This window comes from Crotalus tigris, unplaced genomic scaffold, assembly GCF_016545835.1.
Source record: "Crotalus tigris isolate CLP2741 ecotype Arizona unplaced genomic scaffold, ASM1654583v1 scf7180000018436.2726382, whole genome shotgun sequence".
In the NCBI taxonomy this organism is placed as follows: Eukaryota; Metazoa; Chordata; class Lepidosauria; order Squamata; family Viperidae; genus Crotalus; species Crotalus tigris.
Genome location: NW_024097002.1, coordinates 740,940 through 764,060, shown reverse-complemented (window position 1 = coordinate 764,060; position 23,121 = coordinate 740,940). Strand labels below are relative to the sequence as shown.

Genomic DNA, 23,121 nt, shown 5'->3' with positions numbered 1-23,121 from the left:
AAAGAATAACAATGGTGGGAATCAATCCATTCTTCTGATTAATGTTCAAGTTTAGATCTCAGACTGTTCCTTTTTCTTACTGGCACTTTTGTGCTTTTATGAACAAAGACAAACCTCACACAGTACACTATGTTGCAGTTTGTTACCATCATGATTTCGTGAATAAAGCACAGTTGCCTGGGTTTATAAAACATACTAGTAATGCAGTTAACCCACTTTCTAGGTTTATATAATAGAGATACTGAACCATATACCAACCCAAAGAACTAGGTTTCTTTCAACAAGACAAAACGAATCAAGCTTAATATGTTGTCCAACTATTCACTGGATACACATATTGTGTGAGTTCAGCAGCTATGTGAAAGTTGCTTGGCTTTCAAAAGTTGCACACCCGGGGATAAATTACACAATCTAGAAAACCATCATGTAACTGGAGAGCTAAAGCTCTGGTTTCGCTTTATTTTAATGTAAGTATATTTGAACATAAGTACAGGAAAAGCCTAGTCCAGATCAGCATCATTTTATGCAGAGATGGGAAATGTAATCCTTCAAAATGTGGGTTACAACACTGGTATTTGCAAGCAATGGGAGAATCACGGGTTTTTTTAAAGCTGAGGTTTGCACAAGCAAAGCTTAAATTTTGCCAAACCCCTTCCTTCTGTGGATAATATTCTGATTTTACTTGTGCAAGCCTGGTAAAGTAGGTTTGTACAAGTGGAAAGCAAAGCCCTGGGCAAGTTTTAAGAGATGGCTAAATAAACATATACAGTATATAAAATAAATGAACCTAATTTTATCAACACCTTTGGGGAGACATTTTAATTCTGCCTCTTCTGTTTGGTTTAATTGCAAGGGATCTTATTTAAAAAAAAACTATTAACATTTGAATCACATTACTTTTACATATAATGTAAAAGGGGAGGAGATGAGTGGGAACCCAGAAAGTGAAGATGACACGTACAACCATTTGATTAGCCCCTACACACCCAAACTTCATTTAGGGCTTCTTCTTTTTTTTTTTTTTTTTGCAGGTTCACAGCCATCCTCTTGGACCCTTTTTTGGACCATTTGCCCCCCAAATGCCCATGTAGCAGACCAAGCAGGTACATGACAACCTGATCACAATTATCCCCAGACTACAGAGGGGTATTTTGCAATACTATTTGAATTATACATGTTCATCAGATTCTTCCAACGAAGTTATGGCTATCAATCATAGTTTGAGATTAAGCTTCAAGACTTAACTTTTTGGCTTGCCTTGGCAGAAAACTCACAAACACAGCTTGAATTGATTAGAATGTTTATTGCAGGCCAAAATGATAAACATATGATTTACAATCACAAATAAATACAAATACAATATAAACTATAGTGCAAAGGTAGCAAGGACATTTATTACTGGTCTACAAGGAGAAAGCCTCGGAAATGAAAGTAGCTTAATTTTACCAGAATTGAGTCACTAATAAAGGAAAATTAAGTCCTGAGTATTAATTGGCTCCAGTTTCCAAACTACAGCTTCAGGTCTAAATTGCATAAAAATAATTCAAAATTACGAATGGGTTGTGCGATTATGCTCCATTACTTTTCTGCAAAATGTGATATAGCAGTGAGAAGGATGCCACACCAATCATTATAAATTTATCTTTTTATTGATACCAATAACATACCTTTCCATTCATTTATTGGTTTTTCATGTAACATTTTCATGCTTTTTGCAAGAAAAACTGACGAGCTCTAACATCAGATTAAACAACAAGTTTCCACTATTATAATCTGGGGCCCAGTAGCTCTGCCTTACTCTTAGGCAATTCCAAATCCCTAACCAGGTCATTTAGTTCACTCTTTGAAATTAGATGTAGTTCAGGAGGAACATGCGGTGGGCTAAAGTTTGGGTCCGCTGACATCAACAACCCCAGATCAGCTCCATCCTGTTCATCATCTTTATCATCTGAGTCTAGAGAGCAGGATTCTGGTGGATCTGGAATTGACAAGTCCTCACTATGGGAAACAGGACGCAGTGCAGATGGAATGTTTGGATATTCCACAATCTACTTCTTCTTTGTTGAAAACTCTTTTGCAATTGGGGGAACCATGTGAAAAGAGCAGTCGCTACTATGATTGGTGGGTTCTCTCCACACCACTGGAACGACAAAAGGCATGGACTTTTATTAAGTTACACATGTAATGCAACAATAATGAAAGGCCAACTCTTGTTCTGATCCCCTGTTTTGTAATCAAAATATACATGGTATGCCTTTTTTTACCACTGCCATCATACTGCACTTTTGAGATGCAAATGTAAACTCACCACAAATGTAGCAGAAGTTATCTGCATTGTTTACACCGTTTTATGGCATCTTGGCTTCTGAGGAAAAATATCACACAACTGCTCCTTGGAAATGTTAGGCAATAACACCTTCACAAGCCATCAGATGTAACTATATGATACATAGATCTGACCAAGACAAATGGACCTTGCAATAAAAGAACAATAAATTATAGTTAGGTAATAATCTTTAGTCTCAAAGTGAAGATAAATTTATACACTTCCATGTGGTACCATTTTCATTGTTCTACAATACTTTGTCAAGAAGTTACAAGGCATCATGATTATTAGACACCTCCGTCCCTTGTAGGCAAATATACTCACCTGTGTATAAATCTTTATCGTGAAATATCTTGAAAACTTTAGCCAACCAGCACCTTTATCACCTGTTCTCTAATTTATCTAATCAAAATATGTAAGAATTAAAACGTTTTATCTTGGAAGTCAATAATTTCCCCAAATTTGTATTCTCTGGACTTTAAACTCAACTTTTCTTCTTTCCTCTTTACAGATTGTTTGAGACTTTGAAATTTAAAGTTGTATATTATTGTTGTGACCTTCTTTAGCCTAGGAACTTCTGGTTCTCTCTTCATCGGCTTCAATGCTTTCAAATATTGTTTCTAAATGTGTATCATCTCTCCCTGTATTGATGATCTGCAAACTGCCTGCAGTTTACTTTTAGAGTGACATATGGTCATTCTGCTAAAATATGGCGCAGCCCATCATATTAAGTTATACCATCCCCTAGGCACATGTTAACTCAGCTTTGGGACTGAATTTAGCTCAACCAAAGACATATCTCTGGGATGAGAAATCTGTTAGCCTGCAGAGATACAATTCTCAGTTGTAGGTTGTGATTTTCCAGGTTAACTTAGCAACTTAAGAGTTACAAATACTTTTTTTAAAAACTGAAATATCTGGACTAGTATCAAAACTCATTTCCAACAGCCCACCTTTGTCTGTGAGAAGCTGAATAGCAAAGCTGAGTATTTTGAGAAAGAGCTAAAACCAGAGATTTGAGCTTCTTCCAAAATTATCCATGGGTCACAGTGTTGTTTATTATTTAGTCATTTAATTATTGGCTAATTAATCACTATCAGTTATTTTGTGATATAGAAGGAGGTTGCAGAAATTCATTTAACCCTTAGGGAGTCACATTACTGCACAATCTGGCAATATCAATCTTAATCCATTTTTTAAAGTATAGTTACTATTTATTACAATTTATTTTACTATTTAAAATAAGATTTTTTTTCTTTTTTTAAAAAATGACTTATTCAATAAAAAGAGAAGGGAATTCTACACTGTTCCAAAATATTCACACTGTGAAATTTGACTCCTTGCATTGTCCCAAAAAAAAGCACTACAGAAATATTTTACTTTGAATAAAGTGGGAATCTACCATGAGTCACTCCCAGCAGTAGCCCTAAAAATAAAGATGTTGTAAAGGCAAACATGCTAGAATGATAAAATGTTGAGTTTAACCCTGCGGTCTATAAATCGATTGACTCATTGTGAGCCTTGCTTTGTGAGCAAAGAGTCACAGAGGCATCGGAAAAATAGGAAACTGCTGTATCCTTTTGTTGTGTGTGCTTCTGAGTCACGTCAGCTGCCAGATCTACAACTGGCCCCCACCTTGTTGCTCTTCTGAAAAGCCCTGAATAGTTTTGTCAGGTGGGCCTGGGGACACCAAATGAAGATGGAGCTTATTAAGTGGTTGATTTGATTGTGTTGCTGCTGCTATGGGGTATGGGCTGGTGGTGGGACTTGTATGGTTTTAATGTTGTGGATTTTTTAATGCTGTAAGCTGCCCTGTGCGTAAGTTGGGCAGCCATCTAAATTTGTTAAATAAACAAACAAACTACCTGGAGAGGACTCTGCACATTTTCTTGGCAACAGTTCAACAGTAGCTTGCCATTGCCTTCTTCCTAGTGCTGAGGAAGAATGACTGGCTCAAATTCACCCAGCCTAAGGCAGAACTAGAACTCCAGCCAGATGCTTTAACCACTGGCTCTTGAACTGTCTCTGCTTCCTTAGTCAGACTATTTATAAACTCACCGTTGCTATTGCTTAAACCAGAGGAAGGGCAATCTACAGACATATTCCCAACCCCAGTACCCAATTAGTAGCCCCAACTTCCTTAGGCAGAATTGACATTTTCAGATCTTTTGTTTTTTAAAGGTTGGAAGAAAGCTAAGGAGCAAAATGGGTTAAGCATTACAGGTATTCACAATATCCACAGCACTGCTAAAACCCTTGTTGGTTGGTCTACCAGCAGAAAAATATTAAAGGCAAAATGGAAAGAATGTTCAACAAATTTCAGCCATGGGCAGTCCTGTGTTGTCACTTTATAATCTAAACCCCCTAAAGCAGTGTTTCTCAACCTTGGTGACTTTAGAATTGTGGACCTCAACTCCCAGAATTCCCCAACCAGCAATGTTGGCTAAGGAATTCTGGGACTTGAAGTCCAGACATCTTAAACTCGCCAAGGTTGAGAAACACTGCCCTAAAGGCTCAAAGAGAAAGTGATCCTCCCTCTCCCACCCCCAAACAAGACCTGTAAATACTTGGCTCTACTAATGAACTGCAGTTTTTCTCTATCCTCCCCTGGATGACTTGTTCAGAAATAGCGTACATTGTTAGATCTGCCAAAGTAATATGTTGGCCTTCTGATTAACATGTTCAGGTAGCAAGTGATGGGGGGAAGAAGCCCTTTATGGTGTCAGAGTTCTGGACAAGATGGGCCCATAATAATCTAAGAAAAAGTATCTAAATGGCAGTTTTAAAATGGGACAAGAGAGATATACAGAAATCTCTGAGCAGCCCTCCAAGGCACATGCAGTGTGCAACCCAGCCCAGAAAGTTACTTTAGAAGTTTGGTGTAGTGGTGCGCAACTTCTCTCCCCACCCCACAAAACAATGTCACCTATTCGGATCGGCAGCTGCTCTCCGGAGTTAAAAAGTGGCCTATCACAAGAGTAGCTCTTACGAGAGGAACCGATGCCACCACCCCCCCCCCCAAAGCACACACGGAGCCCCCCTCCAGCTATTCCTCTACTACAGCCTGGAACTTCCCGCCCACTTTCCCAACGCCACCAGCCAGCAGAGCTAGCCCACGTTTAGCGAGGTCACTCCGTGCGAAGAGTCTCGCAGTGCAATGAGAGGCGGCAGATGTATCCCTCCCGGGGCAGCGGGGCGTAGGATCGCGGCTTTCGCTCCCCAGAAAATGCTGGATCACAGTCATACGGGGCATAACGGCAGAACCGGTCGGCGATGCCGGCTCCGCCCTGCATGAGATTCAACCCGGCGCCCTTCCCGTTTTTCCCCACGCCTTCCACGTGGGAGCGCAGGCAGGGCTGTCGTCTTCTGGGCTTCCTGCCACTTTCTAGCGCCAGTGCGCTGCCTTCTCGTTCGCGGTTGAGAAGAGCAGGCGCGGCCGGGAGCGTCTCCGTCCTGAACAGCGCCCATCTGTGGAAAACAATCGGGTTTCTTTTTCGCCTCTGTTCTCGGAACCAAAGGGAGAGCTTTGGCCGCGAAGGGATGCCTGTCTGGTGATCCGGGGCTGGAAGCGGCAGGCCGTGAAAAAAGAAGGAGCGAGGGTTGGTAAAGAAAGAAGAGACGCGCCGGGTAAGGAGGGGACCCGCTAGGTTCTTGGGGACTGCCGAGGGAATCAAATTTGGGAACGAGGGAGGGAGAAGGAGAGGGTGTGTGTGTGTGTGTGTGTGTGTGTGTGTGTGTGAGAGAGAGAGAGAGAGAGAGAGAGAGAATTTTGCTGCTTCTAACGATTACTGGGCGATATTTCTTTCCCCCCAAATCAAAACTTTTGCAGCGTCGCGAAGAGTCAAAAAGCAGTTTCAGATTGGGAGCACTTATTTATTTTTATTTTTATTGAGATGCCTCACCCTCTCCTTCTTTTTCTCCATTCTTCTTCAACGCCTTCGAGCTTTGGGCAATAGTGGAAAGTTTAATTCCCTTCTCCTGCCTCCACCCAGCCGCCGCCGCCGCCGCCTTTCTACTGTGCTCTCTGCGGTGGCTGGGTAGCCTGGATGGGTCCCAATCTGGTGCTTTCCAGATGTGCTTGTACTTTAGCTTCTGAAATCCCCAGCTATTTGACCACACTGGCTGACGGTTATGGAAGCGTTAGTCCAACTTCCCTGACGGGCACCAGATTGGGAAAGGTTTTGACATACTTTCAATCAGAGCAAGGGAATTAAAAAGCAATGTACCCTATTCTACTCTTTTTATGTGCGGCTGAATGGACCTGGCTGGTGTTCCATGGTTGCTAAGTGACAATGTCTGCAAAATCAGTTGGTGGTAGTTGCTTAAAATTCATTAAAATGGGCGCAAAGGTGTAATTTACTGTATACAGAGTCAATGAATAAGTATAATGCACTTTCCTCCCCACATACCGAACCCTACTTTATATGCATTTTCTTCTAATTTTCACTTTCATTTCAATTCCAATTCAATTTCATTACCAATTTTTGCTCCCACTTAGAACTGCAAACACAGAACTTTTCCTGCCTTTCTTTCCCTCCAGGGCAGGTTAGGCAACATGAAGAAGGAAAGTTAGGCTTTGTCTTTGGGGGTTGGGTGTGTTGTTTATCAGCTGATATTTTGGGGAGTTCTTCTGTCAACAACAGATGCCAACACCTTTCCCCTACTTGACCAGCATGAAAAGTTTACTTCCAGACTACTAGCCATGGCCATCCAATTAGAGAAGTACTCTTAAGTGCTACATAACTATCTGAACTGCAAGTAATCACATTAGCACAAATTGCAGATGCCACTGAGAGTTATTAATCGAATTTAAACCACCGAGAATGTTGTGCATCTTAAAAACAACTTACCACACCACAAAATTTCATGGATTACAGCCCAAAGCATCTGATGCCAACAAACTTTTCCTATTTGTTTTAATGGCAATATTTGAAAATGATATACCTGGAAACGATATATTTTCATCCCACATTTTAACTGAAACTAATTTCCAAGGCCATTACTTTCTTCAAAAACATTTTATAATAATGAAGAGGATGAAGTTGCTAGCCATGAAAAGTTCAATACTGTCATATTTCCTGCAGTTCTTCTGCCTTGAGCTACCATAGGGAGGGGTGTAGGTGTGTTGTTTTTGGAGTCTCACATTCCAGTGCACTAGGCTATACCTTTAGAAGTAATAACCAGCCCCTTGACTCGCACCCAGATGCTTGCATAGGCATAGCAAGATATGCCTGTAACTACCCACCCTGCTGCATTTTGTACCAATTGAAACTTCTAATCAGGAGACTAAAACTATAATAAATAAAAATTATAATCCTAATAGTTAAAATAATACTAAACCATCATCGTCGTGGTTGTAGGTCAAGACATCCATGTAACCAGACCCAATTTTATAACTTTATTTCCAAAAAACCAAAGGCAGACAGTATTGCTCAGGAATATTGCCCACTTTAAAAATTACTGCAGTATTGACAAGAATACTTTATTATAATTAACAAAACCATCTCCCTTAGATAATGAGCCATCTTAGCAGGTTTCTCAGTCTAGGAATCTCTTTGCAGTGAATGTGTATGTAATCTAAGAAGGTGAGCTCTTCTTTCCCATTTTGGCTGATCACAGTCATCTTTTCTTCATTCTGCACATTTATATCCTAAATAAAAGCCCAGATCATTTTTCAGTTTACTTTTCTTCTAACTTGATCTTTTAATGCATGTACCAAGTTGCATATTGTTTTATTTAAACATGAAATACAATCCAAATAATTTTTGTGATGACATTTACTTTTTCCAAACACGATCAGTGTACTGTTTAGTAGCAGCATCTTTTTCTCTTAAAAATGTACCTCCAGACATTGCAAGACAAACTGTTGAAAGAATCAAAATGCAGCTGCTGTGATTTCACTCATGGTGATGTTGGAAACAAATATTCAGGATGCTCTATTAACCTGACCCAATTTAGAATGAAAAGTCTTGCATAGTTGGTAGAAGTCTAAGAAATTGGATAATGGTATGGTTATTTTTGTTTGTTTGTTTTTCCCTTTCTTGGCAACCGAAGCATCCAGAGGAGGTTGGAATTGGAAGGGGTCACTTTGACTACAAAATACAACCTTTGCTCAGTGCAGGCGTATAGTTGAAGTCATTTACTCTGCTTAAGACATGCTAAGAAGGAGACCCCACCACATTTCTCAGGTTTAATTTCTCTTACTGTTGGAAAGTCTTTTTAACTTTTGGCTAGAATCTCTCTTCTTATATCTTAATTCCATTGTTCCACAACTTTCTTCCTTATGAAGATATTTTTTTCACTTGGTCTTTTTTCAAGGCTTAAATGTTTCCTCAATCTTGTCCTTGAATGACCCCGGTCATTTCCACAGTAGTGACATATAGCATCACCTAGGCATCACTGAAGCAATATAAAACCTGCCCACATTATTATGCTGGCAAAATTATGGCTGGATGACTCCAGAAGATGCTATAAATCACAAACATGGAAAATGAGCTTAGTTTCTAATATCTTGATGTTCTCATTGCCCTTTTGTAAACCCATTCCAGTTTGACTGACTTTTTCCTAAATCAAGATGCTCTGAACTGAACACACTGCTTAAATAGGGTCTGGCTATTAAAGCATACATTAATTATTATTATTATTATTATTATTATTATTATTAAAAATTGGAAGGGATCTTGGAGGTCATCTAGTCCAATCCCCTGCTCAGGCAGGAAACCATATACCATTTCAGACAAATAGCTGTCCAGTCTCCTCTTAAAAACTTCCAGTGTTGGAGCATTCACCGCTTCTGGAGGCAGGTTGTTCCACTGGTTAACTGTTCTAACTGTCAGGAAGTTTCTCCTTAGTTCTAGGTTGCTTCTCTCCTTGATTAGTTTCCATCCGTTGTTTCTTGTCCTGCCTTCAGGCGCCTTGGAAAATAGCTTGACTCCCTCTTCTTTGTGGCAGCCCCTGAGATATTGGAACACTGCTATCATTAGAATTATTAGTTCATATGGTTTGAAAACTATACTTCTGTTGATGCACCTAAAATTACATTTGCCTTTTTTTCAACCCTGTCACATTGCTGATTCATATTCAGACTGAAATCAGCCCTAAATTTTTCCTCAGGAACTGTTTAGCAGTGACCAGTTCACAGATAAGCCTTTAAAAAAAAGTTGTTAAAACTGTGCAAATGTGGACTTCAATCATACATGCCTTTGAAAAAGGCAAAAAGCAAAGAGAATGCAGCAATTGCTGGGGAAACGGCAATTACATAGGAAGGAATAGCCGTGAACAGCAGTTCCTTGAGGTCTAGCAACAACATGTAACATGTACAGTTTTTAAGGAAGAGAGTGAATCCAATATATGTTCTTTAGAAACTTTATTCTCTATCTAAGAGAGGGAGGACAGAGAGAAAGAGGGAGGGAGGGAGGAAGGGAGGGGAGAGAGAGGGGAGGGAGAATGCATTTTCAATAAGCACAAAGAAGTCCTGGCATGCATGCCCTAGCTTTTGGACACAGGAGTTCAAACAATAGAAGGGTGCAAAGAAACCTGAAAAACACTTGTATGTAACAGATAGAGCAGGAGAGGAATGAGGGAAAAAGGACAGGGAAGACAAAGAGGACTGAGAAGTCAGCCTATGTGTAAAGAAACACAATACATTAATTTGGTAGCAGGAGAGCAAAAAGGAGAAAGATTGCCATATCTGTCCGTTTTACACTCTTGATTCACAAGGACTGAGAACTGCGTGGTGTCTCCTAAAAGGAGGGCAAGAAAGGGAAGGTGGGGGTCCTTATCCATAGCTACTTGCTAGAGTTGTTTGGCTGACCTAGGGTTAAGATTCCTGAAACCACAATCCCCTGGGAGCTGGGGTGTGATGGAATGTGTACCTGAAGCAGCAGAGGGGGAGGATTTTGCCAAATCAGAGCTTTCCCAGAAAAAAAAACCCAGTGCAGTCCTCAGCTGGAGGCTGTAGGGAGGGGGGAATTCAGGATAACCACAGCCTATAATCTCTCAGGTTATATCTAGTAGCTTAGAAAAATATAACTTTAATTTGGCAAGATTCTGTCTGTTAGGTATAAGCAAATAAAGGATTAGACTTGATTAAATCTCACTGTCTCGTCTCTGGACTGGGCCCAATATGGGGCTAGTTCAGAGGGTAAGCGTTGCCATATTCCTTCTGTATCTGGCCTGGTCCTAGCTAATCAGTGAATCCTATTACTTTTTCAGACTGTGAAACCCAACTCAACAGGACATTCCCAGAACCTAGAAAGATTTTGGTTCTGAGGTCTAAAGAGGCAACATATTGGAGGAACTAAACTCCACTCCTAGAAAATCAAGCTTTCCTTGGTATCTGTTATGTTTTGAAGACTTTTCTCCTGTGCAATATTGGAATTTCTGGAATGAGTCTCTTGAGACAAGCTCAAAGAGAGGGTGTGCCTTTTTCACATCTACTAATTCCAAGCCGTGAAATTCCATGGTTGAGGTTTACTGCTGAATGGTTTCTCACAGATCTAACATTACAGAGAGAACATCCGTATTACTTTTATTCATTCATTCATTTGATTTACAGTCTGTCCTTCCTCTAGGATATCTCTGATCCTCACAACAACAATCATTTGACATTCCATGGATTAAGAGATAGTGATTACCTCAAAGTCTCTCAGTGAGCTCCTATAACTGAATATGAGTTTGAACTTGGTTCTCCCTGATGTAACACCTAAGCTACCACTATGGTACTGAGTTTGCATTCTATTTTCAAGGGAGGCAGTTCCTTGTGAGCAGTGCTCAGTTCATCCCCATTAAATGCAGAAAATCAAGTGATACCATTGCACACGTGAGCACTCTAAAAGTAGAATTACAATATTAAAAGTAAGTGCCAAACTGTTGCAGGGAAGAAAATGTGACTTAGTTGACAATCATTTATTTTGTATACCAAAGGTCCCATATTCCATGGTCAGTCCTTGTCTGAAGTTCTCCTAATCAATTTAGACCAAATAAACCAATTATGTATGTATGTACGTATGTACAGTGTGTGTGTGTGTGTGTGTGTGTGTGTGTGTGTTTAAATGCATTGGCCATCCAACTCCAGTGGATTCTGTCTGTTGCATTGCAAGTAATTTATAGTAGATCCGATAGCCTTAGTCTTAACTGATTCATGTGGAGAAAACCATATAAATACAATCAATTAAACAAACACAAGAAAGAAATTCAGTTTTTCAAGTTATGAAAGAGCAGGAGAAGAGAAGAAAGAATTAAGACACTTAGATTGGATGTTAAAAGCCAAGAGATGTGTGGGTTTGACATCAGTCCTCATATTGAAGCATTGAAGTAAAAATCACAGGGTTTTCTGTGGATAAAATAAGAGCAAGGAGATCCTGACTTCTTCCCTATGCTTCTTGTAATAAATGGGACAACGAAACAACTTTAGAAATGAGTTGAGATATCCAGATACATTGGAGGATGATAATGGGTGATAAGATCCTTTCCCTTTTATATAGCCATGCACCAAAAGAACAGTTGGCTGATTATGACAATGGTGATAACTACCCATGCAGAATGGGGTAGAGCTCATTTTCTAGACTTTCCTAACTCGTAGGATTAAATGGAAACAAAGGAAGCTACTCTCCATAACATATGGAGCTACACATTCCAGTGAGACAGAATTGACATGCTTCAAGTCCCATTAATTAAACAGTCACCAGATAGGCCTTCTTTGCCTTCATGTCTGCCCTCTGGTCTTCCAGAGATTCAAATGGTGTTCACTTTGGCCTTTGTTAAATAAGCCCTTAAACTTGGCATTGACCCAGGTCTTGTGTTAGAGCAGTGGTTCTCAACCTTTCTAATGCTGCAACCCCATAATATAGTTCCCTATGTTGTGGTGACCCCCCAACCACTTATACATCATGGCCAAGAAAAGGGGAGAAAAAATGGCAGACAGTCTTGTTTAGCGACCCCCGTGAAATGGTCGTTCGACCCCAAATGGGGTCCTGACCCACAGGTTGAGAACCACTGTGTTAGAGTGTTTGTCAGACCCCCCCTGTATTATAACTGATTTACTAGAACCTGTGTGGTTTTTCTCTGGACATTTGTGTTTTATTGTTTTAAATTTGAATTTTATAAATTGTATACCAACCAGAGTCACAATGAAGTTAGGCAGCCTGTGAATCTAATCAATAAATAAATTTATTGATTACCTAAGATGTTTAAACTTGAAGGGTTACATAATCTGATTTTCTGTTTTGTTCATGGCTCTTGCAATTGTATTTGATGATGACAAAGGAAGTCCCTCTGTCTTCCTTGGCAGTCCTTTACCCTTTTGTATACATTTTCTGTATTTCATGATGAAGAGTTCCAAATATCTTGAGATCTTGTTCTCTAAAACAAAAGTATTACCATAATTCCTTGTTTCTAAGACTTATATGAATAGGAAGTATCTAAAAACAAAGTGCTGTGTCATTTGACTAGCAGTATTTCAGAGCACTACTGAAGGACATGAAAGTATAGAGAATGTGAATAATTTGTTTGAAGGATTAAATACTGTATCAGAAGATAATCTTCTTTGACATTAATCATTCTCAGTTTCTTTTAATTAATAAATTTGACCTGTTCCCTAGCAGAACCACTGTTAATCCATTTCTTGTTGCTCTAGTTTGGCCTAGATCAGGGGTCTTCAAACTTGGCCCTTTTATGACTTGTGGACTTCAATTCCCAGAATTCCTCAGTCAGGCACACTGGCTGAGGAATTGTAGGAGTTGAAGTCCACAAGTCATAAAAGGGCCAAGTTTGAAGACCCCTGGCCTAGATGTTACGAAAGAAAGAAAGAAAAAGAAAGAAAGAAAGAAAGAAAGAAAGAAAGAAAGAAAGAAAGAAAGAAAGAAAGAAAGAAAGAAAGAGACTATTCTTGTATAACAGACTTTTTCAGTAATTGTTTCCAAATGCCAATGAGGGTGGATGGGGGTCTGATTTACAGAGCCTGCTATAGAAACTGGAATGAAACAGAGTATGTGTGTGCCTTTGTTCGCCCACTATTCAGTCATTGCAACTGTTGGAGTGATTGCTGCTGAATGGAATCACAGATATGGTTAAAGAGCACAAATTGTCAGCTTTGTCCTTTTTCTTCCCTGGGTAAATAAAACGTAAGCAACATTATGGGTTGATGCAGAGAACAATAATACATCCTAGCAATTTATTTCTACAGTGTAATAGAAAAAATTCTTAAATACCAAAATCACAAACAGCTGGAGCACTAAGTTCAAAAAGCGTTAGTATCCAGAAATGCATGCATTCTGCTCTAATTAAGTTACAGGTAATCCTCAACTTAACAACCAGTTGCTTAACTATCATTCGAAGTTACAAACTACCTGAAAAAGATCTAGAACTGCAAATCCAACAGTTGCTCCTCCCCCTGTGGTCACATGACCACACTTTGGACACTTGGCAACACAGCTGCATTTATAGCTGTTTGCAGCATCCTGCACTTACATAACTGCATTTTACAGCGGTTTTGCCAAAAACCAACACTTAACAGTTTTCAGCAAAATTATACCATAGAGATCCACCAAAAAAAAAAAATGGAAAATCAGATTGGTCAATGACTGATTTATGAACTTACAAACATAATGGTCAGACTCCATTACAGTTGTAATTCAAGGGCTACCTGTACTAAATTAAAGAGAAAAAATCATTACCATAGCTAGTATGAATGTGAATTCATCAAACTGTAAAAATGCAGGTACCTTAGAAACCCCTCTGTTCTTGGGTTTAGAATGCAAAATACGATCAAGGGCTCTTATCATTGCTCCATGTATGGCAGGCTACTCTCAAGATGAAGGCTCCATTTGTCAGAGCCTGTCCTCCATAAATGCCAAGTAGTCCATCTCATAGCAAAGAGAGGAAGGGGTGTAGGTGAACCCTAAATTCAGCAGTCCATCTACATTTTAAAAACAAATGCCACTCTTTTGAAGACAGCAAAATCCACATTTTGGACATAGAGGACTGCTGGTTTGAAAGAGGGGTCAAAGAGGCCATCTATGTCAACACTGAACAGCCTTCTCTCAATAGAGGGGGAGGAAATGACATCATCTATCTCCAATCTACAACACAGTCCTTTCAAGAAGGCTCCACACCCATTTGCACCACTCAGGTGACCTTGAGGACACAGATAAACCTTCAAGTGGCTCCAATAACTCTCTAAAAGAATGCAACTGACCAGCTGTCTGCAAGGAGTATAAATCCTTTCATTCCCCACCATCCAGTCAGAGCTGAAGAAGCTTCTTGGATGAGAAACAAAACATCTTCAAAGAAAAACAAGAAAGTCCAGTTGCCTCTTGAAAAGGCACCTTTGAGACAACCATGACCTGGATGACTGAGAATCTCCATAGATGTGAACCCTAAATGTGAGGAAAGGCAGGCTGACCAGGCTAAAATCTAGCCAGATATGCAAAATGTTCCATGTTTTTTGCCTTATTCTTGATGAAACCAGTGGGCTGGATTTTATTTAATTTGCAGCAATTAATCAGCAACCTTTAGTTTTGGGGGAAAATGTTTTCAATCAATTATCTCAAAATTATATCTTGCAAGTGCTCATCTTGTCAGAACCTGCATAATCCCTAAACCTATCCTGTTGATCAGGCATTGGCTTCGACTAGTAATTTTCTAATTTACTACAATATGAAGGGCATTCTATCTTGGCATATAAGTAGTGAATTTCATGCTCACCTGGACACATCTTTTCCTGGAATTGCACAGCAGCTGCAGAAAAAAACACACAAGCCCAGGAAAATACAGAATTCCTTTTAGATATTTCTGACAAGTGCTGTATTCATACTGTACTCCAAACCAGATTTTTCCCTTTGAAGCCTAAGCGTTGCACAATCCTATTGCTTACTGTCTGGAAAAAAAGTGTTTTTTTCATGCTAGTATTCAAGTAGCTACTTGGTGTTTCATCTTATCATTACAAGTATCACAAGGGGCCACTTTTGAAAATTAATGTAAAATGTAAACAGGATAGAGAAAATTCACCACCTAGTAATTTATTAAGTGATGAAGCTCTCTTACAGTAAAAATAAAAGACATGCTTCTGAAAACAACCACCTTTTATTTTAATATGCATCCTCTTCCTTCTGGGCCTGCTGAGATAACAACCATTTTAAAGTTAGCCCAGCTGTTTCTGGTTTGTCTTGATAATGGGAAATACCCTGCTTGCTTTCAGTTCGATTTTTTAATAAATATTGCATCTCTTTTTCCTGTGCTAAATGTTGGTTGGGAGTCATATTCTTAGCTCTTTTTACATGCTTATCTCACTGGGATGCAGCCCAGGAAAGGATATGTTTGCCTTCTTTCCCCTCTGCCTTTCCTGTCTTACTTTGGTTTTGCTTCGTCTGTTAGGCAAGGCAACCCAATGGAAGGATTTATTTGCATTCTGCATGAGAGGCTATATATGTTATATCAGCATAAATGGGCCTTGTTCCTGATCTCATCCCAAGAATTGAACACAAGGACTTCTTGAAGTCAAGTTTGACTCTTTGTGACAGGTTGTGCACTGGTTGTTAACATTACAGAAATGATTTAGCAATGCCTTCTTTCTGTATTTCCAGCCTAACAGCCCTTCTATTCTCAAGTAGTCTCCAAGTTCTAATTTTTCCAGTCTAACTTCCAATCTAATAAATCAGTTTTTCAGGTCTAGAAACAGCCCTTCAATTCCCAAGTGGTCCCAATCTAACTCTTAATTACAGCTCACCCTGTTTAGAGCTGAGATCAGTCTAATCAATCTTTTTCAAACTTAGCCACTTTAAGATATGTGGATTTCAACGTCCAGAGCTTCCAGAATTCCCAGCATAGGAATCTTTTTTTCACAGTCAAGTGTGAAAAATTCTGAGCTAGATTGTGTAAGTAACTAATGTTTTGGCTTAATTTGCTTTCAACTGGCTTTACCCTGACTTCCCACAACAATGCCTCCTAATACTAATGTTTCTTCCATCATCAATGACTCCAAGTGCAGTTCATTTGTTGCTTACCACACTGCCGGGGCTGGTTCTATGCCTAATTCATGGCCCTTCCTTGTTTCCTGTCTGTACTTTTAAACTTTTTTCCCTAGGGAATGCTAGGCATCTGTTTTTGGATTAGAAACCTGCTGAAAATTTGTGGCATTTCTAAGTATCAATGCAGAGTACTTCCTAATTGCTTTGTTCTGCAGTTTATTCTGGCAAAAATAAAATAAGAGAGAAGAATGTGAATCATTCACCTAGTTATTCACTTATAACCTTGGTGGGTACTATAACCTTGGTGGGTCCTATTCCCATACTAGTTTGGAAAAAAAATGTTCACCCCCAGGGCCTAATATTGTTAAATGTTTCCCTTACCTATGGATAAGTTCCATTGCCCTAAAGAACCTTGTTAGGCTTCAGATTTCAAATTGTCTCCTTGAAGACTATTTACAGCCCCTTATCCCAGGGGAGAACATCATCCATTGATTCCACCCAACATCAGTTCCTCTGACTGGCAGTGAAGGTGTCCAAGATCTCAGGCAGAGAAAAGTTCTACTAATTGCCTGTTACCTGATCCTTTAAAACATTTAACAGCCATCAATGCCAGGTATTGATCCCAGGACCTTCTCCTTACAAGAGATTTGTTGTATCACAGAGAGGTAGAAAGCTGAAAAACTCTCCTGCATTGTGTGTAGTTACTATAGAACCAGGAAGGCTGTCATCCAGCAAAAGAACATAACATTCAGAATGCCTTGGCACAAGTCCCCTGCATTTTCAGATTACCAAAGACACCTGTCCTAAACCCTGATACCAATCTGGTACCTGTCGAGTATGTTGGAGCACAAATCCCAGAATTCCCAGCTTATAGCCATGTACTGTAATATTATATATACACATACTCTGGAGCGATGTGGAAAGTTAATATAGATAACACTGAATCACACTTCAGTTGATAAGATGATTTGATAGAAGGCAGCTTTCTATGCACCTAATAATTAGTAATGAATTATTGTTATTACTGTCTAAATGTAAGGAATGCACTCTAATCCCATTGAATGCAAAAGTCCAACTGATTTGTATCAAGAACAAATGATATGTGCTTCACCAATTCCACAAATTATCAGGAAAATCGCTAGGTTCCAATTGGCTTGCTGTGTTTTGGAATTTGCAGTATCAACATTCTTTCTAGTATATCCTTTGTTATTGTTCATAGACAACATATTATGCAATGATTTTTTTCATTCCAAACTAAACTCAGTGGCTCATTTTATTGGAGGATTTATGAATTGTACCTTCCAAATCACCTGAACATAAAGTGCTGTTACTGATGTGAAATCCATATAGTAGACTATTGTGTAAGCTGGGCTACAAAAATAGCTCTCTGGTCTTCCTTTCCTCCCCAGAGAGATAAGGAGAAATAGTTTTTTTGCCAACTCATTTCCCAGATCAAAGAACATAGAAGTCAGCCAGAATGAAGCTTCAGTTGCCCATCAAAAGTTTGGGCAGAAAAAGAGACCTAGTGGAAACCAATTAATTTATTATTCAAACCCTTTGCTCAAGTAATTTGCTGGTAAAAATGTAACATTTTAACATCTTACTATTTAGCTTTCTAGAATTTCTGCTAGACCATTGTTTGCATCATCTCAAATCATACAGCCAACAGTAAAAATGGAAAATGATGGCAACTGTAGTCCTGCATATCTGAAAAGCTGTGTTGTGACTTTTCTGTACCTTGTACTTCTCAGAGTTGGCATAAATATACTTTAGACAAGTATATAGATGCCCACAAATGTATTTTAAAAGCCATGTGTTTGATAGCCAGTGAGATGTATGCATAAAGAAGTCTTTCTCATAAAGGTGAATTTTGTTTGTCTCAGAATTCTTCATTGCTCATGTAGCCATTCAGCACTGGAGATGGGCAGGAGTATCTACTGGGCAGTTTAAAATAATCAAGATGGTGGATGCAACCAAACAATTGAAACCTTACCCTTTTTTATATGAATCTTGGCATTTCTAAAAAGGGGCGGGGCTTCAATCACACAGTCATGAGTGCCATCTTGATTTTTGTTTTTCCCTACTTTCTGCAAATGTATCTTGGACACAGGATTTTTAGCATGACATTTTAATCCCTTCATATTTTATTTATTTACATACTGCCTTTATTAGTTTTATAAATAATTTAAACAAAACGGGGCAGCTGTCTGTAATTGTTATTATCACCATCATCATTATCATATTTTTAATGCCAGGGAGGAAGGAATGAACTAATAGTTTTTCTGCCTAAGGTGCCAAAATAGTTTGTAACTACACTCTTTGATATGCCATTTATTATTCTGCCCCATCAACAAAATATCTTGGACTAGCTCTGAATAGCAGAATAGATATTTGATCCAGGGTAAGCATATTTCAGGGAAAATCCTAAGTGTATTGAGACTGTTTATTCACCGTTAAAAGCAGTTAAAGCTGAAGGAAGCAGAAACAATATTCAATAATCCATATCGAAAAATACAATCAAACTGAATACAACTCCAGTATTTTTCCCCACATCATTTTGATATGGAGAAAGAAATACAGGAGATATTATTACTGAAGTGTCACTATATTTCCTTAAGTGCAAGAGGTGCACCAGAAATCTCCTAGTCAGTCCTTTTCTGTATATCAAGCACTTGCTTGCTTTCAACAGAAACAGCATGACTGATCTGAACATATAAAGTTAGCACCAACATCCTGTTGAACTCTCTGCTACAGCACAGTTGGCAGACAGGATAATAAATTAACAGGTTTTTTTTTCCTCCATTTGGCAAATAAATGGCTCTTCTTGGAGTAATGAAAAGGGTGAAATGAAAGTTATGTTACTATTTTAAATCCCAAGGATTTTTTTCCAAGCATTTAAAAAAAAACCACAAAATTTAAAGAGCTGAAGAAACTACATCTTCAAATCACAATTGAGAAAAAGCTGTGTTAAAATTAATGAGGCATATTTTTGGATAAACAAGTATAGAATTGCATTATGGTTTGTACAACTTGCAATAAACACATTTTCTGGGGGTTTTTTAAAGTTCATTAACATTTTTAGGTCCTCCCCCAACCCGGAGATAATTACCTGGGGTCTCTAAATCCGGTTTTGTTTTGTTTTTAAATTCTTGAACTTCTGATCCCAATGATAATATATTGCACCATTTTGATGTGGGTGATCCAGAAATTGTTGTAAAAGATCTGAAATAGAAACATGATTTTTTGAACCAAAGAAGGAAACAGAAAATCCCTGTCCCACTTGCGTTATTGCACCCAGTTTTACTGAACCTCAAAATATTTAGTATAACCACAAAAAGTTGTCTACCACTGCCATAACTGAATGTATGAAGAAGTTGTCTTATCAAGATATCAAGACATTGTGATTTATTTTGATAGCCAGATAAAATTAATTACATGAGAATGGAGTCTGAACTCAAGAACTAGTGATGAGCAATGTAAGGGAAGAAAGAGAAGTTTGTTGAAGGAGTTACAAGTAACTTTGAGGTTCAACACAAGGGTAATTCTTCTATACTTCTGAGGTTTGGTGATGACATGAAGAATTGTCCTCTTTTCAAGAGAGATAGTGAATGAATTTGTGAATCTTCCCCTGATCTGATCTTTAGTCCCTCAGATACCCTGTTGCCTGCTGTTTCGCAGATATCTTTTAGAGAGGCAGTGTCTCCAAATTCATCACTTTGTAGTGGTTCCCGACTAGGAAGCCATCCCATTAGCTGTATTTGTACAAAACTCTTATCTATGGATAGCTTTACCGTAATCATTAATCCAATTTTCTGAGTTTTTGAACCAGAAGGTTTGCACAACATGCTAGGCTAAGATTGGTTAGCTGGTTTGTAGATCAGTATACAAACTGTGTGAATATTCCCAATCACCTATGGCTTGGTGACTTTCAAAAAACCTGAAAAAAGTGGTTTAATCAAGTTCCAGATGGAATCCCTTCTATCTGATCATTGTTCTGTGACTGTAGAATTTTTAAAAGGGATATTTTTATGCCACTCAACAGCTAGAAGATTAATGCTCCCTTGTGCACAAGGGATTAAAGTATGTATTACCTTTATAAACTGTTGGAATCATTCTATTAAAAGGCAGGTTTAAACGTTAAAACTAAATATGCATCCATGTTTGTAGAGCAATTACAGGATGTAGAACATTTATGCAAATGTTTAAAGAAACATTTTGCTGGCAACTGCAGTAACAGAATGTTTGATTCAGTGGACAGTTGATTGGATTCAGCAGAGCTGTTCATGTGTCCTTTAAGCCTTGCAGTAAAACAGAAGGCCTCGGCAATGTTTCCTGGATCCGGATGAACACTGTTATTAAAAAGGACAGGAGTGCTGAGTACAGACCGTACATATCCTCCTACCTAAGAAACAAAATAAGGATGATGGGAATTATTGAACAGATTTCAGCTGAAAAGTAAATGTAAGCCTTTTTTTCCTCCCCAAATTTGGGTTAAATTAATTTAAAAATAGAAAAAGAAACGTTATTCACCTATACTATGTATTCCCTTTCCCATGGACATATAGACAGCCAAACTATCCTGAATTTCTGGAAGAGTTGATTTCCCAATTCTTTAATTCTATTATGAAGTTTATAGGATCCTAGTTATTAGATCTGCCTCCATTTCCTTTGGCCCTCAATTATATCTTCCTATTTCAACTTGCAACTATCACTGTTGCTATTTTTACTAGAATTTTACAATTTAAAAAATGAATAAAAATGAAAAGAAAAAGAAAAAAGATACAAAAAAGGGAAAAACAAGTGAAAGAAAGTATAGAAAATGTAGAATTTTTACTTCCATCCTTTTTATCAGTACTTGCACTGACTCTTTCCCCTCCATCTTTTACCTTAACCCTAACCCATCTTTCAGTTCAGTCTTTTCTTCTCTCAGCAAAAAGTCCATATGCATGCTTCCATCTTATTAAAAAAGTCTTTATTGTTTTTCCCATGACCCAGTAGATCAGGTTTGCCATTTTCACAAGGTCTAATGGATACATTTGAAAACATGAGAAATTTTGGGAAATGGGTGTATTCACAAAATGGCTGCTGGGGAGATATTTGTCCATTCACAAAATGATGCCTTGGACCAATAGTTATAAAGTACGGTATTAATTAATCAGAATGTTCCTTGCCATCTATTGTAATGAGTTTATCAGTAGGAGATTTCTTTTCTCCTTTTGGAGGACAATATTTTCTAACTTGGCTCTTAGATATGAAGCAAACTAAGGAAAATGCAGCTTTATATCATTTGCAGAGAAAGAAAAAAAAACCCATTACCATAGCATCCATCCGTCTGCCACTCCTATGAAGAATAAACATACCATCTGTGAGTCATAACTGAAAGAGAGGAGAACATGTTGCGATCATACAATATAGAAGAGTCCCAGGAAGTCAGAAGAAAAAGCTTAGGTGATGGACATGCAGTTAAGCTACATGCCAATCAGTACTATGCCGTTCCATATATTAATATTACAAGCCTGTGTGATTCATTTGTGGTTCCCATGCAAGCTGACAGTGTAGAATGCCTTAAAATTGAGAATACCCTGGTACCCCTTTGTCATTATAACTATACTATGTATAGTGTTATATGAGTCTTAGTATTATGCCTACATCCTCTCCAGCACAGTGAACATATAGTGAGCATTTAATTACTATTACAGTCACTGCTCAACACATGTTAACACCCTTATGTTCCCTGTTCCTGACCTCAATGATGATTATGCACTGAGTTTCCCAATCATGTAGGCATCACTAGAAGATCTGAAAGGTGAGGTTAGGAACAGGTTGTAATGGAGAAAATATGGTCCCTGTAAGTTGAAAATGACTTGATGGCACTTGACCCATCAAATCACGCAGGAGCCTTATTTACACTGAAAGTGTCTATTTCATCTTTTCCTAATCAGGCATCACCAGGCCAAAAACCATTAGCATAAATGATGACATTAAAATGGCCATTTCATATGTCTTACCCAGCTATGAGAGGTCCTATGGCAGCACATTGCTGGCCCTTTTTGTTTTAATCATTCTAAATATTTCACTGCCTTTAGACTTGATCACTCTACTGCTCACAGACAAACTAAAAGGAGCTGATCCCACGACTGGGAGAGAGTGTTATTCCTGTCTCATTTCAGACTTGGGTCATTTATCTTATTCTGTTTCTTGATGCTATATTTAATTAGTTACTGTTCCATTAATGAAGTTTTTTTCTTGTAGTGGTATTACTTTTCTTTTTATTGCTTCTTTAAGTGTTTTTACAAAGTATTAAAGCAATGTAGGGAGCCAGTTTGGTATGTAAAAGTTAAGGCTTAATGCTAAAAACCAGGAGACTGGGAGTTCTGTTCCTACCTGAGACACAAAGCAGAGCAAGATATAAATTAATAATAAGTTAATAATTGGTTATTTTTCACCTGCAAATCAAGCTATTCATACAGTATGGGTGCTTAACATGCAAATGTCTAATTCCTTTTTATCTTAATGCTTAATGCTGGGCTAATATGTTTCATTACTGGCAGTCCTTATGCTCATAGGGCCAGGCACCTGTGCAAACCTAACTGGGAGCGTTTTATAGTCAAGCGATTTTCCTAAAAGTAATGCAGGTAATCCTCGACTTACAACCACAACTGAACCCAAAATCTCTGTTGCTAAGTGAGATATTTGTTAAATGAGATTTGCCCCATTTACGACCTTTCTTGTTAAGTTAGAAACATGGTTGTTAAGTGAATTTGGCTTTCCGATTGACTTTGCTTACCACAAGGTTGCAAAAAGTGATCCTATGACCCTGGGACACTG

At 38.5% G+C, this 23,121-nt stretch overlaps 1 protein-coding gene across 6 annotated transcripts in view; it reads left to right on the top strand.

Moving 5' to 3' along the window:
• Positions 1-23,121, top strand: part of INF2 (inverted formin 2) — a 77,226-nt gene that overhangs the window by 2,840 nt on the left and 51,265 nt on the right. For 2 of the 6 annotated variants that reach the window (XM_039352535.1, XM_039352530.1), the window contains exon 1: positions 5,509-5,953. The exons of 1 other annotated variant lie outside the window; for it this stretch is intronic. The gene's annotated coding sequence lies outside the window, so the exon portion shown is untranslated. Of the gene's footprint in view, positions 1-5,503; positions 5,954-23,121 lie in introns of those variants that run through there. 3 more of the 6 variants (XM_039352536.1, XM_039352533.1, XM_039352532.1) reach the window with 3 other exon arrangements.